This window comes from Octodon degus, unplaced genomic scaffold (genome assembly GCF_000260255.1).
Source record: "Octodon degus isolate 3935 unplaced genomic scaffold, OctDeg1.0 scaffold00007, whole genome shotgun sequence".
NCBI lineage: Eukaryota > Metazoa > Chordata > Mammalia > Rodentia > Octodontidae > Octodon > Octodon degus.
In genome coordinates, this window is record NW_004524583.1 from 22,824,090 (window position 1) to 22,836,307 (window position 12,218).

The following is a 12,218-nucleotide window of genomic DNA, read 5'->3' on the forward strand; positions in this document are numbered from 1 at the left end:
CTGTCTGGGCAGATGATATATTTCTTTTTAATAACGTACATTAAGTGGCACAGCAGTACATGATAACTGTGAGGTAACTAACATGAAACCACAGGGCTGTAACTCGGTCGTCACTGCATGGATGTGGGGCTTCCGGCTCAGCATGCTTTCAAGAAAACTGGCTTCCCACCGCAGAACGATACCAATAAACTCCATGAGGACGCGTCAGAATTCCCTGGAACTGATAGATTAGAGAGGCAGGACATGGTAGTTATAAAGTTGTTACAGCCTAATTCACAGAGGTTACCAACTTTTTTGTCTGGAAAGGAGCTAGAAGTTAAGAAAGTCTCTGGACCAGCCCCTGGCGTGTCAGCTGGAATGCAGAAAGGGCTGCTAGAGCGGTGTCGGAGGTGTCCTGGCAGGTCAGATGGGTTGGACGCTCGCACTCACTCATTGCTGGCTTCCAAATACTGGTAGCAAGATGACTTTTGATTTGTAGTCTTAAGCATATTAGAGATAAATGAAAAAATGCAGTAATTGTACACTAAGATTAATAAGCAGCACTTCAAAATTAACTTCCTGAGTGCTGTGCTTGCAGCAAGGTATCACAAGACAAGGCAGATGGACTTCTTCTTCCCACACCTGGCTTTCAGAGCAGCTCTCCTGGCCATTTCAAAAGCCTTTCTTACTCCATCTTTGGTCTTTGCTGAACACTTTGTGTACCCCAGGGCACCGCTCCCTCCTGCTTGCCATATCTCTGCCTTCTTCAGGTTTACTGGCTCCTGCTTCATCTTGGCTAACTCTTGTCTTCTGTGCTCATCGTTCTGAAGATCCTTCTTTTTCCCAACTGGGATAATGGGTACACTAGGACAGGAATGCCTCACTTCTGGGGCCCACTATTCTAAACTATCAGGGCTGTCAGTGGAGAAAAAAATCAATGTAATATCAGTGTTTGGGTAGAAGAAAGCCTTCAGGCGATCATGATCTGTCTAGCTGTGTCCCATGGAGCCAACTCTACCTGCTTTCCATCCACTTCAACATCTGCCACATAGTTCTCAAACACTGTGGGCACATATGCCTCTGGGCCCTGGTTCTCACTGAAGACTGTGAGCATGTCTTACCACAAGCTCCAGTCCCAACAATCTCCAGCTTCTCTTGGATGGCAACCATTGCTTGCCAATGTGCTTAAGAACACATGGCCTATGTAGCAAGCTTGTACAAAGTATCTTGAACATCTCAGATGAAAAGCTCAGCGAGATCTGGCCTCCTCATGTGGAGGACACGCCTATCTGAGAGTACTAAGCTCAAAGACTAGGGCAGATAGATCCAGAGACTAAAGGTTAAAACCAACTACAGAAAACCAAAGGAGGAAGGTGGACTCGGAGTGTGAGTGAGTGAAGGTGGGAAGTGGCAGGAGGCCTAGAAAGTCTTAAAATAGTGAAGAGATAGTCCAGTTTGAAGCAGGGTAAAAGATATTTTTAGGGCCAGCGAGATAGCTCAATGGACTAAGCGCCTGCTTAGGGAAGCACAGGGACTGGGGTTTGATCCCCAGCGCCACATGCTGTACTGGCCCCACCCCTGGGCACGCTGAGCTGGGGACTGAGTCTGGGCATGGTGGCGCATGCTTGTAATCTGGGGAGGCTGAAATCAGAAGGATCACTACGAGTCCAAGCTGCATAATGAGACCCTGCACAAACTACATTTTTAAAAAATTTGGCAAGTAACATAATGAGATTTATAAAAAATAGTACTGTTATTGAATGAAGTAGAATGAACAAAGGATAGATCAAAAGGGAGTCTATCCTCAATGTGTCACAGTGATACAAATGTGAAATGATGTAGCTACTTGGAGGAACTTACTTTCCACTGATACACTTAATCACAAATGAGTATGAGTTGAATTTTAGTTATGTGTCAGGCACTGTTCTGGGTGCTGGGTGCGGGGAGCTATAATTATTCATCAAAATAGAAGAGTAAAATTAAAGAATTATACAACATAGATTATAGAATCATGGAAATACATTGAGATTTATGATACCACTTGATAGGAGTTTAGAAATAAGTAGACATATTTGAGAAGTAACAGACTTGTACCCAGATCAGAATCAATGCAGAGCTTCCCACCGGAGTTTGCTGAGTCCAGCTGTCCCTGCTCACCCTGAAGACTTCCAGAGAGACCCAGCAGACTAACCCCAACCCCTCCAGCCTTCCCCCAGAATCTGCTGGTCCTGGCCATCACTCATTGCCCTGAAGTCAGTTGGGGAGACTTGGCATCTCTAGCCCTGCTCCCCAACCTTCCCAATGGATTGTGCTAAATCCAACTGCCCCCCGCCAAAGACCACTGAGGAGTTGTGACTACCACAGTGACCTGCAGGAATCTTGAAGAACACTATCCTGCTCCATCCCACCATCAAGAGAGCCCTGCACAACTTTGGCCCGTACTCATCATCATCAGATCCTTCTTGAACTGTGGCTTACCCCCCCTCTCCTTAAAGAAATAGAAGCCACATTGAGCCCTACACAGCTGGAGCTTTGGTGAGCCTACCCTGCCCTCATACTCTCTGGAGAGCCTTGCCAATCTGCACTGTGCTTATCTACCATCAGTGCAAAAGATGACAAAAGGAAGGAACAAAAGGCAATATCAGACTGCTAGCCCACCCAAAACAAGTCCAGGAGACAAGGTCATAGAAGAATTTAGAAGTCACACACCTGGAATGTCTGAGATGACAGCAACTGAAGTAAAGAAACAATTCTATCAGGCTATGGAGGAAATCAGATCAGAAATAATCTCTCAGGTTAAAAAAAATGACAACAATCATGAAAGAATTGTTTGATACATCTAAGGAAGACACAGATTAAAATAAATAGAAAACTAATAGAAACATTGAATGAACAATACAAGAAAGAATTAGAATGCATGAAACAGATTCAAACAGATATTTAGGATATTAAGAATTCCACTGAAAGTTGTCAAAACCACTTGAATGAAACAGAACATAGAATTTCAGACCTTGAAGATAGCATTGCAGTAGTGAACACAAAAGGAAGCGTGTCTTAAAAATAATGAGAAGCCATGAAACAACAATAAAATAGCTTCAAGATGATGCAAAGAAAAAGAATACAAAACTAATGGTATCAACAAAACACCCAGAGATAATACAAAAGACATTAAAAAAGTATCTGCAGAAATTTCCCAAGCATGGAAAAAGAATCTGATACACAGCTGAAGCAGACAGAATTCCAATTAGTCATAATCAAAGTAAATTTATACTTAGACACATAATAATCAAGATCTCAGAAATTCAGCAAAAGAACAGAATATTAAAAGCTGTTAGAGAAAAGAAAGAGGTCACCTATAATGGAAAGCCCACCAGAATCCCACCAGGTTTCTCAACGCAAACCATCCAATCAAGAAGAGCTTGGCATGAAGTATTTTAGGTCCTGAAAGAAAATAACTTCCAACACAGACTGATGTATTCTGAAGAATTATCTATCAAATTTAATGGAGAGATTAAATACTTTCATGACAAAGAACAATTGAACAAATTCATAACTACCAAATCAACCCTACAAAGAGTACTGACAGATATTTTAGAAAGAGACAAAAATGATCATAACTTGAACAACAATAGAAGAGAACAACCAAGGAGGGCAAGCAATTAAGTAAAGGGGGAAGTAGGGATCCAATAGTAGGAAAACAACACGACAAAGATAAGCCAATACATATCAGCTATAACTATCAACTTAAATGGCCTCAATTCACTATCACAAAAAAAGCAGACTCCCATAGTGGATAAAGAAACAAAATACAACAATATGCATCATAAAAGAAATACATGTAATTCAAAAAGGAATTAATAGACTGTCAAAGGATGGACAACAGTACTCCATGTAACAGGGATGCAGAAAAAAGTAAGGGTAGCTATTCTGATTGCTGACAATATCAACCTCACACCAAATGTGATTAAAAGACAAAAAAGGTCACAACACACCTGTTAGGGGAAAGCTACAAGAGGAAGAGATAACAATTATAAATACATATGCACCCAATGTAGGAACACCCAACTATATAACACAAATTTTAACAGATATGAAAAATCTAATGAGTAATAACATAATTGTGTTGGGAGACTTTAACACCCCATTGACATAAAGATGTAGATCAACCATGCAAAAATGAGTGAAGAAATAACATAACTAAGCCAAACTTGTGAACAAATGGACATGGTAGACTTTCACAGAGTGTTCCACCCAACAGCATCAGAATATACATTTTTCTCAGCTGCACATGGGACATTCTTCAAAATAGATCATGAAGGGGCTGGGAAGATGGCTCAGTGGAATAAGCGCTTCCTTGGCAAGCGCAAGGGCCTGAGTTCAATCCCTGGTCCCGAAAAAAAAAAAAAAAAAAGATCATGTGCTAGCACAAAGAACATGCTTAAGTAAATGCAAAGGAATCAAAGTTATTCCATGCATATTGTCTGACCATAGTGCAGTGAAACTGGAAACTATTGACAAAGGAAACAACAAAAACTCTGTAAGCACATGGAAACTAAATAATACCCTCCTGAATAACCAATGGGTCATGGATGAAATTAAAGAAGAAATTAAACAATATTTACCATCAAACAAAAACACAGATACAACTTCCTGGAACTTGTGGGATGCAATGAAAGCTGTCTTAAGAGGGAAATTTATAGTGGTGAATTCTCACATTAGGAAAACAGAATGAATCCAAATAGACAATTTTATGCTGCACCTCACACTTCTAGGAAAAAAGAGCAAGTGAAGTTCAAAGCCCAAAGAAGGCAGAAAATTATAAAAATCAGAGCAAAAATAAATGCGATAGAAACTAACTAATGAAACAATACAAAGAATTAATGAGTTGAAAAGTTGGTTCTTTGAAAAACTAAATAAAATTGATAAACCCCTAGCCAACCTCATTAAAAAAGGGAAAGAAAATATTCAAATTCATGCAATAAGGAACAAAAAGGGTGAAATCATTATAGACCTATAGAAATTCTGAAGATTACCAAAACCTAGTTCTAAATCTTGTAGAATTCAGCAGTGAATACATCAGGATCTGTGCTTTTCTTTTTTGATAAGTTTTTAATTCCATTTTCAGTTTCATTGATTGAAATTGGTTTATTCAGAAGTTTTCTATCTTTTTGGTTCAGCTTTTGTATTTCATACATATCCAAGAATCTCTTCATCTCTTTTGTGTTTTTCATCCTCTGAAAGTAAAGATTTTCAAAGTCAGTATTGATGATCTTCTGAATTTCCACAAGATCCACAGTGATTTCATAGCTTTTCATTCCTGAATACATACATATGAGTATTTTCTTTCCTTTTTTATTTGACAAGATTGGCTAAGGATTTATCAATTTTATTTATTTAAAGAATGAACTCTTCAATTTATTAGCTCTCTGTTTTGTTTTCTTAGTCTCAATTGAATTCATTTCTGCTCTGATCTTTATAATTTCCTCCCTTGCATGAGATTTAGGCTTAACTTGCTCTTCTTTTTCTAGACACTTGAGGTACAGTATTAGATTATTCGTGCTTGCTCTGTATTCCTTATGCGAGAATTATCCACTATAAATTTCCCTCCTAGGACTGATTTCCTTGTGCCACACATCTTCTGGTATCATAAGGCTTCTGAATAAACCAATTTCGATCAATGAAACTGAATGTAATTAAAAACTTATGAAAAAAGAAAACACAGATTCTGATGGATTCACTGCTGAATTCTACAAGACATTTAGAAAAGGTTTAATACTAATATTTCCCAAACTCTTTAATGAATTTGAAAGGGAAGCAATATTTCCTAACTCTTTCCTTTAGGCAAGTGTTATCCTGATAGCAAAATCAGAAAAAGACCCAATCAAGAAAGAGACCTACAGGCCAATCTCCCTAATGAACACAGATTCCAAAATCCACAATTAGATACTAGCAGACAGAATTCAGCAAATCATCAAGAAGATTACACATCACGACTAAGTGCAATTCTTCCCAGGAACACAGGGATGTTTCAACATATGCAAATCAATAAATATAATACATCATATCAGTAGAGCCAAACAAAAAGCACATGATTACTTCTCAATAGATGCAGAAGAAGCTTTTGATAAAGTCCAACACTCATTCATGATACTCTACAGAACATTGGCATGGATGTTTTTTACCTCAATCTGATAAAAATAATCTATGATAAACCAACGACCAATGTCACCACAATTCTGATTGAATATAGTTCTAGCAATATTAACCAGATCAATTTAGACAAGACAGAGAAATAAAAGTAATAAAACTAGGAAAGGAAGAAGTGAAATTATCATTATTTTCAGGTGACATGATACTCTACAGAGAAGATTCCCAAAAAACTCCACCAAAAGACTTCTAGATTTAATGACCAGATTCAGTATCATAATCCCTGGGCCTGCTGCGCTGGCCCTGCCCCCAGGGGCCACTGGGACAGCAATTGAGACTGGACATGGTGGCATACACCTGTAATCCCAGCTCTTGGGAGGCTGTAAATAGGTGGATCACTACAAGTTCGATCTAGTAGGGAGACCCTGAACACCCTGTAGAGCCTTCTCTAAAATACAAAAAAAAAAAAAAAACACAAAACAAAACAAAAGCAAATTCAGTATCATAGCAAGATACAAAGTCAACAATATTTTTTTTTTCTTTTCCAGAACCGGGGATTGAATTTAGGCCCTTGCACTTGTCAGGGAAGTGCTTATTCTACTGAGCCATCTCTCCAGCCCCCAACCATAAAATTAAACAGCATTCTTGTACACAAACAACAAACTCACTGAGAGAGAAATAAGGGAAATCCTCCTCTTCACAATAGCATCTCAAAAAATTTAGAAGAAAGAAACAAAGACAGATAGACAGACTTAGGAATCAATCTATCAAAGGAAATAAAGTATTAGTATATGGACAATAATAGTACTCTCTGAAAAAGGAGATCAAAGAGAATAAAATGGAAATTTATTCCTTTCCAGAAAATAGAGAGATATCTCTTTCTCATGGATTGGAAGAACCAACATAGCAGAAGTGGCCATATTCCCAAAATGGCTATACAGATTTAATGTAATCCTGATCAAAATAGCACTAGCATACCTAATAGAAATAGAGAAAACATTCCTAAAATTCATCTGGAATCAGAGGAGACCTAGAATAGCAAAAGCAATCCTGGGCAACAAAGGAAAGGCAGGAGGCATTCCTCAGAAAACTAGGATTATAAATTCCATTTGATCCAACTATGCTCTTTCTCAGTATCTTTTTGGAAGAATTAAAAACATCATACCACAGCAATATATGTGTACATATGTTTATAGCAGCACAGTTTGTCACAATTAAATCTTAGAAAATCCAATTGCCCATCAACCAAGGAATGGATAAAAAAAAAAAGATGTGGTATTGTCACATAATGGAGTACTACTGGGTCATGAAGTAGGATAAATGAGACTTTTATAGACAAGTGAAAGCAACTTCAGGCCATACTCATAGTGAAATAAATCAAACTCACAGGTTCAAATGGCATATTGTCTCCTTTGTTTGAGAATTTGAAAGAGTAAGTAAAGTCTGTAATGTACAATAGATATTGTAAAAGGGGAAATTGTTTAAAAAGAAAAAGTAACTATAATGTGTGAAAAAGGAAAGAACAGTAGGGAAAAGGGAAAAAATACAAGTGTCTCATAGATCATTAAAAAGGAAGGTTTGTGCTAATATTGATTGAAGACATTTTTATGTCCATATCTTGTACCCTGAGGATCTACTTTAAAGATATCAACAAGTACTTATTAACTATTGTTATTCTTCTATTATTTTCTTATGAAATTTTGTTTGATCTTTTTTTTTCATAAAATTTTTACAAAATCCAGCAGGACAAAAAATCCTGAAGTTCAATGTTCAGCATCTGGTACAATCTGTGCCTAAATGTGAATTCCAAAGGGCTTGAGTATCTCCTCCTCTGTGGCATTTCTAATGATTGTGTCTTCCATGACTTCTCTCTTGGCTGGCTCATCTTCCTCCTGTGACTTTCCTTCTGGCCCCTCCAAGCTTCTGGGGTCTTCACTGCACCTTTAGCTTCACATTCACAGCTTTGAACGCTTGGGCACACTGCATGGTCTCCATAGTCCTTCTTTAAAATCTGGGTGGATGTCTCCCTGACCCCACTCCTGGTACCAAAATCAGTGTCAGTCAGTGTTTACTAGAGAAACAGATTTAGTTCAAGACGTACTAATATATAAGAATTTACAAGATTGGCTTATGATGGCTGCCCACTAATTTAAATGCAGAAGAGTGTGAAAGGTCTGCCTGCACACTGGTGTTCTTAAGGATTCAGTCAAAGATCTGGAACTCACTGTAGTGGCCTGTGCAAGTCTAGATTAGGAGGCCAAAAGGAAGGCTGAAGTGTTTGTGTCAGAAAGCTGATGTGTCTGTGCTGGAGGCTAATGAGTCTACACTGGAAGCCAAGAGATGATGTCTAAATTGAAAGTGAAGGGCTAACCAAATAGCTCAGCAGATTAAAGCACCTGCAAGCAGGTGCAGGGGCTGGGGGTTTGATACCCGGGCCTGCCATGCTGGCTCTGCCCCCAGGGCATGCTGAGATGGCAATTGAGACTTGGCGTGGTGGCATGCACCTGTAATCCCAGCTCTTGGGGGACTGTAAACAGGCAGATCACTTGAGTCCGATCTAGTAGTGAGATCCTGAACACCCTGTAGACCCTTCCCTAAAATACAAAAAAAAAAAAAAAAAAAAAGAAAGAAAGAAAGAAAGAAAGAAAGAAAGAAAGAAAGAAAGAGAAGACCGCAGCTCCCCCAAGGAAACAGATGCAAACTTTCATTCTTTGTTTCCCTTCCCTTTTATAGATGACAAGCTGTGTTAGTTGATACATTGTGTCAACTTGGCTGAATCAGCTCCGGCAGCGTGGGGGCCTCACCCTGCAGGTGGGCAGGGCCCAGGAACTGAGAAAGGCTTTCTGCCCCCCGCCTGGTTTCCTGCTACCCCGCCCTGCTTCCGTGGAGAAGTCTCAGTCTTTGGACGAGCTTGATCTTGGCAGCCGCGCCACTTTGGAGAAGCTCCGATCTTCACTGGGGAGCGCTGGTCTTCGCAGTCAGTGCAGAAGGAAAAGAGAGGCTTGATAGACGCCACTGGAGATGCTGCTCCTCCGCTGCTCTTCATTGTTTTTTGCCGCATGAACTGCTGTTGTTTGCCTTGGAGCCAGCGGAATATGGACTGAACCCTCCAGTAACTGTGAGCTAATAAACCTTTCCTTCCTTCATTTTGAGTGTCGGGTATTTGTCCCAGCAACGAGTAAAAAGTAACTAAGACACAAGCTTAGAGTGGGTCTTCTGTCTTCAGTATGTCTCCTCAGCCAAGCTCAGAACTATGCTGATCCAATTTGTTTGGGTATCTTACTCAAGCTGACCCAATCGGTTAACTGTCATATCAAAGGCCTGCCTCCCTCACATTCAGGCATTAGGGCATGAAGAAGCACTCTATTTTCTGGAGAATGGGACAGAGAATTAAATAAATATATAATTTGGTCTTGAAACTTTCTTTCCAGCCACTGAAACCTAACACCTGGTGAATTACTATGGTACCTGTCTGTAAGCCAGTACCCAGAGATAAAGCCCCTAAGCCAGCCCTAACGCCAGGTGGATACCCACAGCCCTAGTGAGACTGATTTGTATCCTGGCTGGCATTACCTCTGGCTGGCTGCACCAGACTCAGGCCATGAGTACATCACAGCAGCAGGCATGGCCCTCCATCCTGTCCCTGTTCTCTGCAGTGATGGTGGGATGTAGGCTCCAGGCGCAACCCAACATTGCAGGATTAGTGGCCACAGATCTGCATGCCCTATCTCTGTCCCAACTCCAGACAGGAAAACATGGAGAGACTTGTCTCATTAATGAAAGAAAAAGAATATAGCCCTAAGTTACTACATTAGGAGCCTACAGCCAGTCTCTGAATGATGAGGTCTAGTGCTAGGCAGAATCCTGTGGTGCTTGACCACTGCGTAATGAGTGTGAATAAGGCATCTGGACATGTCCCAGTTCCAAATAGAGGATTGCAGGAATAGTTTATCCCTTTTAGATACTTCCTCAGTTCATTTTGTACAATATGCCAACTGTGAATTTGCAACAAACTTAGGTTCAGAGCATCCTCTAATGCTGAAGCAGTGAAAATGTACTGATTTGGGACTCATGACAAACCTGGACTTAGAGCTTTAAGTGCAGAAGCAGATGAAGTGCCTATGGGCTGAGAGAAACTAAAAGGTATACTCAGAATTTCTGAAAGGAGAGGCACAAACAAAACTGTATCAGGAATACTGAAATACCAAATCCTTCAATGTGCAGCTGTCTCATTTATCAAGAAATTTTACAAAACGTTTACCTCCCAGAAGGACAAAATAGATACCAGTAACTTAGTATAAAGCAATCTGCATGTATGAACTCTTGGACAGAGAATTTAAAACTGCAGTGTTAAGAAAACTTAAGGAGGCGCAGAGGCTGGGGGTTCGCTCCCCAGGCCTGCTGTGCTGGCCCCGCCCCTGGGGGTGTGCTGAGATGGCAATTGAGACTGGGTGTGGTGGCGTGCGCGTGCAATCCCAGCTCTTGGGAGGCTGTAAACAGGTGGATCACTATGAGTCCAATTTAGTAGTGAGACCCTGAGCTCCCTGTAGACCCTTCCCTAAAAATATATATAAAAAAAAAAAAGAAAAGAAAACTTAAGGAAATTCAAGCAAGCACAAGAATCACTTGCTACTTTATCAGAGAAACCTAGAAGAGAGATGGAATTAAAAGAATCAGAAAGCCTAGTATATAAAAATGCACTAAGTGAGAAATACATTAGAATACATAAATAGCAAAATTGATTAAGCAGAAAAACAATCAGCGATCTGGAAGATAAGCTATTTAAAAATATCCACCAGAGGAAAAAAGAAAATGTAGTAGGCTTTCTGTTGCTGGGACAAACTACCTGATATACACAATTTAAAGGAGGAAAGGTTTATGTTAGCTGAAAGCTTCAGGTCTCAGTACATGGCTAATCGACTCCATGCCAGGAATAGCAAGGTAGAAAGGAGGGCTGGTGAGATAGCTCAGCATGGGGCTGGGGAGATGGCTTAGTAGAATAAGCACTTCCCTGGCAAGTGCAAGGGTCTGAGTTCAATCCCTGGTTCTGCCAAAAAAAAAAAAAAAACCCGAAAAACTTTTATATAAAGTTTTATATTAAAAATATTATAAATAAATAAATAAGAGATAGCTCAGCAGACTAAGTCCCTCTTAGGAAAGTGCAGGGACCAGAGTTTGATTCCCCTGCCGTGTTAGCCCTGTCTTCCTGGTGCACTGAGCCAGCGACCAAGTCAGGGTGTGATGGTGCATGTCTGTAATTCCAGTGCTGGAGAGGCTGAAAACAGGAGGATCACTACAAGTCCAAGCTGTGTAGTTATACCTTGCACCAAATACATTAAAAAAAAAAAATCAAGGTAGAAAGGCATAGCAGGAGACATCTGCTCAATTTATAATGGTGTGGAAGCAGGGCACAGGGGAAGAACCTAAAAGGGAAAGATAAGGGACTAGATATAATACCCAATGTAATGCTTCCGTGATCCACCCAGACACACCCAGGAGTGCGCCTTCCTAATCTAGGTGTCTCTTAAGACAATCAATTTAACAGGCGGAATTAACAACCACAGGCCACAACTTGTCAACTTGGTACTCAGATATACCACCTTAAGCCATGCTTAATCTCTAAGTAAAAACAACAATAAAATCATATTTCTGCCTAGCACGGTGCGACTATCCTGCATAGAACTGAAAATGTACTCATCTGTCCCTCAAAGTCTCAACATTTCCAGAATTGCTCAAAAGCCCAATTGCAAATTCTTCCCTATTATGCAAAGCAAAATCTTATTTGTGAGCCCTTATGACAATTAAAAAGCAAGTTCTAAGCTCCCAAGATACAATGGCTTGGGGTAAGCATTATCATTCTGAAAAGGAAGAATAGAAAATAGAAGAGAATAAGACCTAAGCAAGAAGAATAAATATTGTCCTGTAGCTCTATGTTTGGCATTTGACACACAGATTGTCGTAATGTGAAAACTAAAGGTTTGGAGAGCCTATCCCTACAGCCCTGCTGGTTGCAATCTACATTGCCTTTGTTTTATTTTATTTTTAATTATGAAAAATTTTATTTTTATTTTTTAATTAATTTTATTGAAAAA

The 12,218-nt window shown here is 39.9% G+C and overlaps 1 pseudogene; it reads right to left on the bottom strand.

Annotated features, from left to right (window-relative positions):
- Nucleotides 1-584: 584 nt before the first annotated feature.
- Nucleotides 585-1,149, bottom strand: LOC101583306 (annotated as a pseudogene).
- Nucleotides 1,150-12,218: the final 11,069 nt, after the last annotated feature.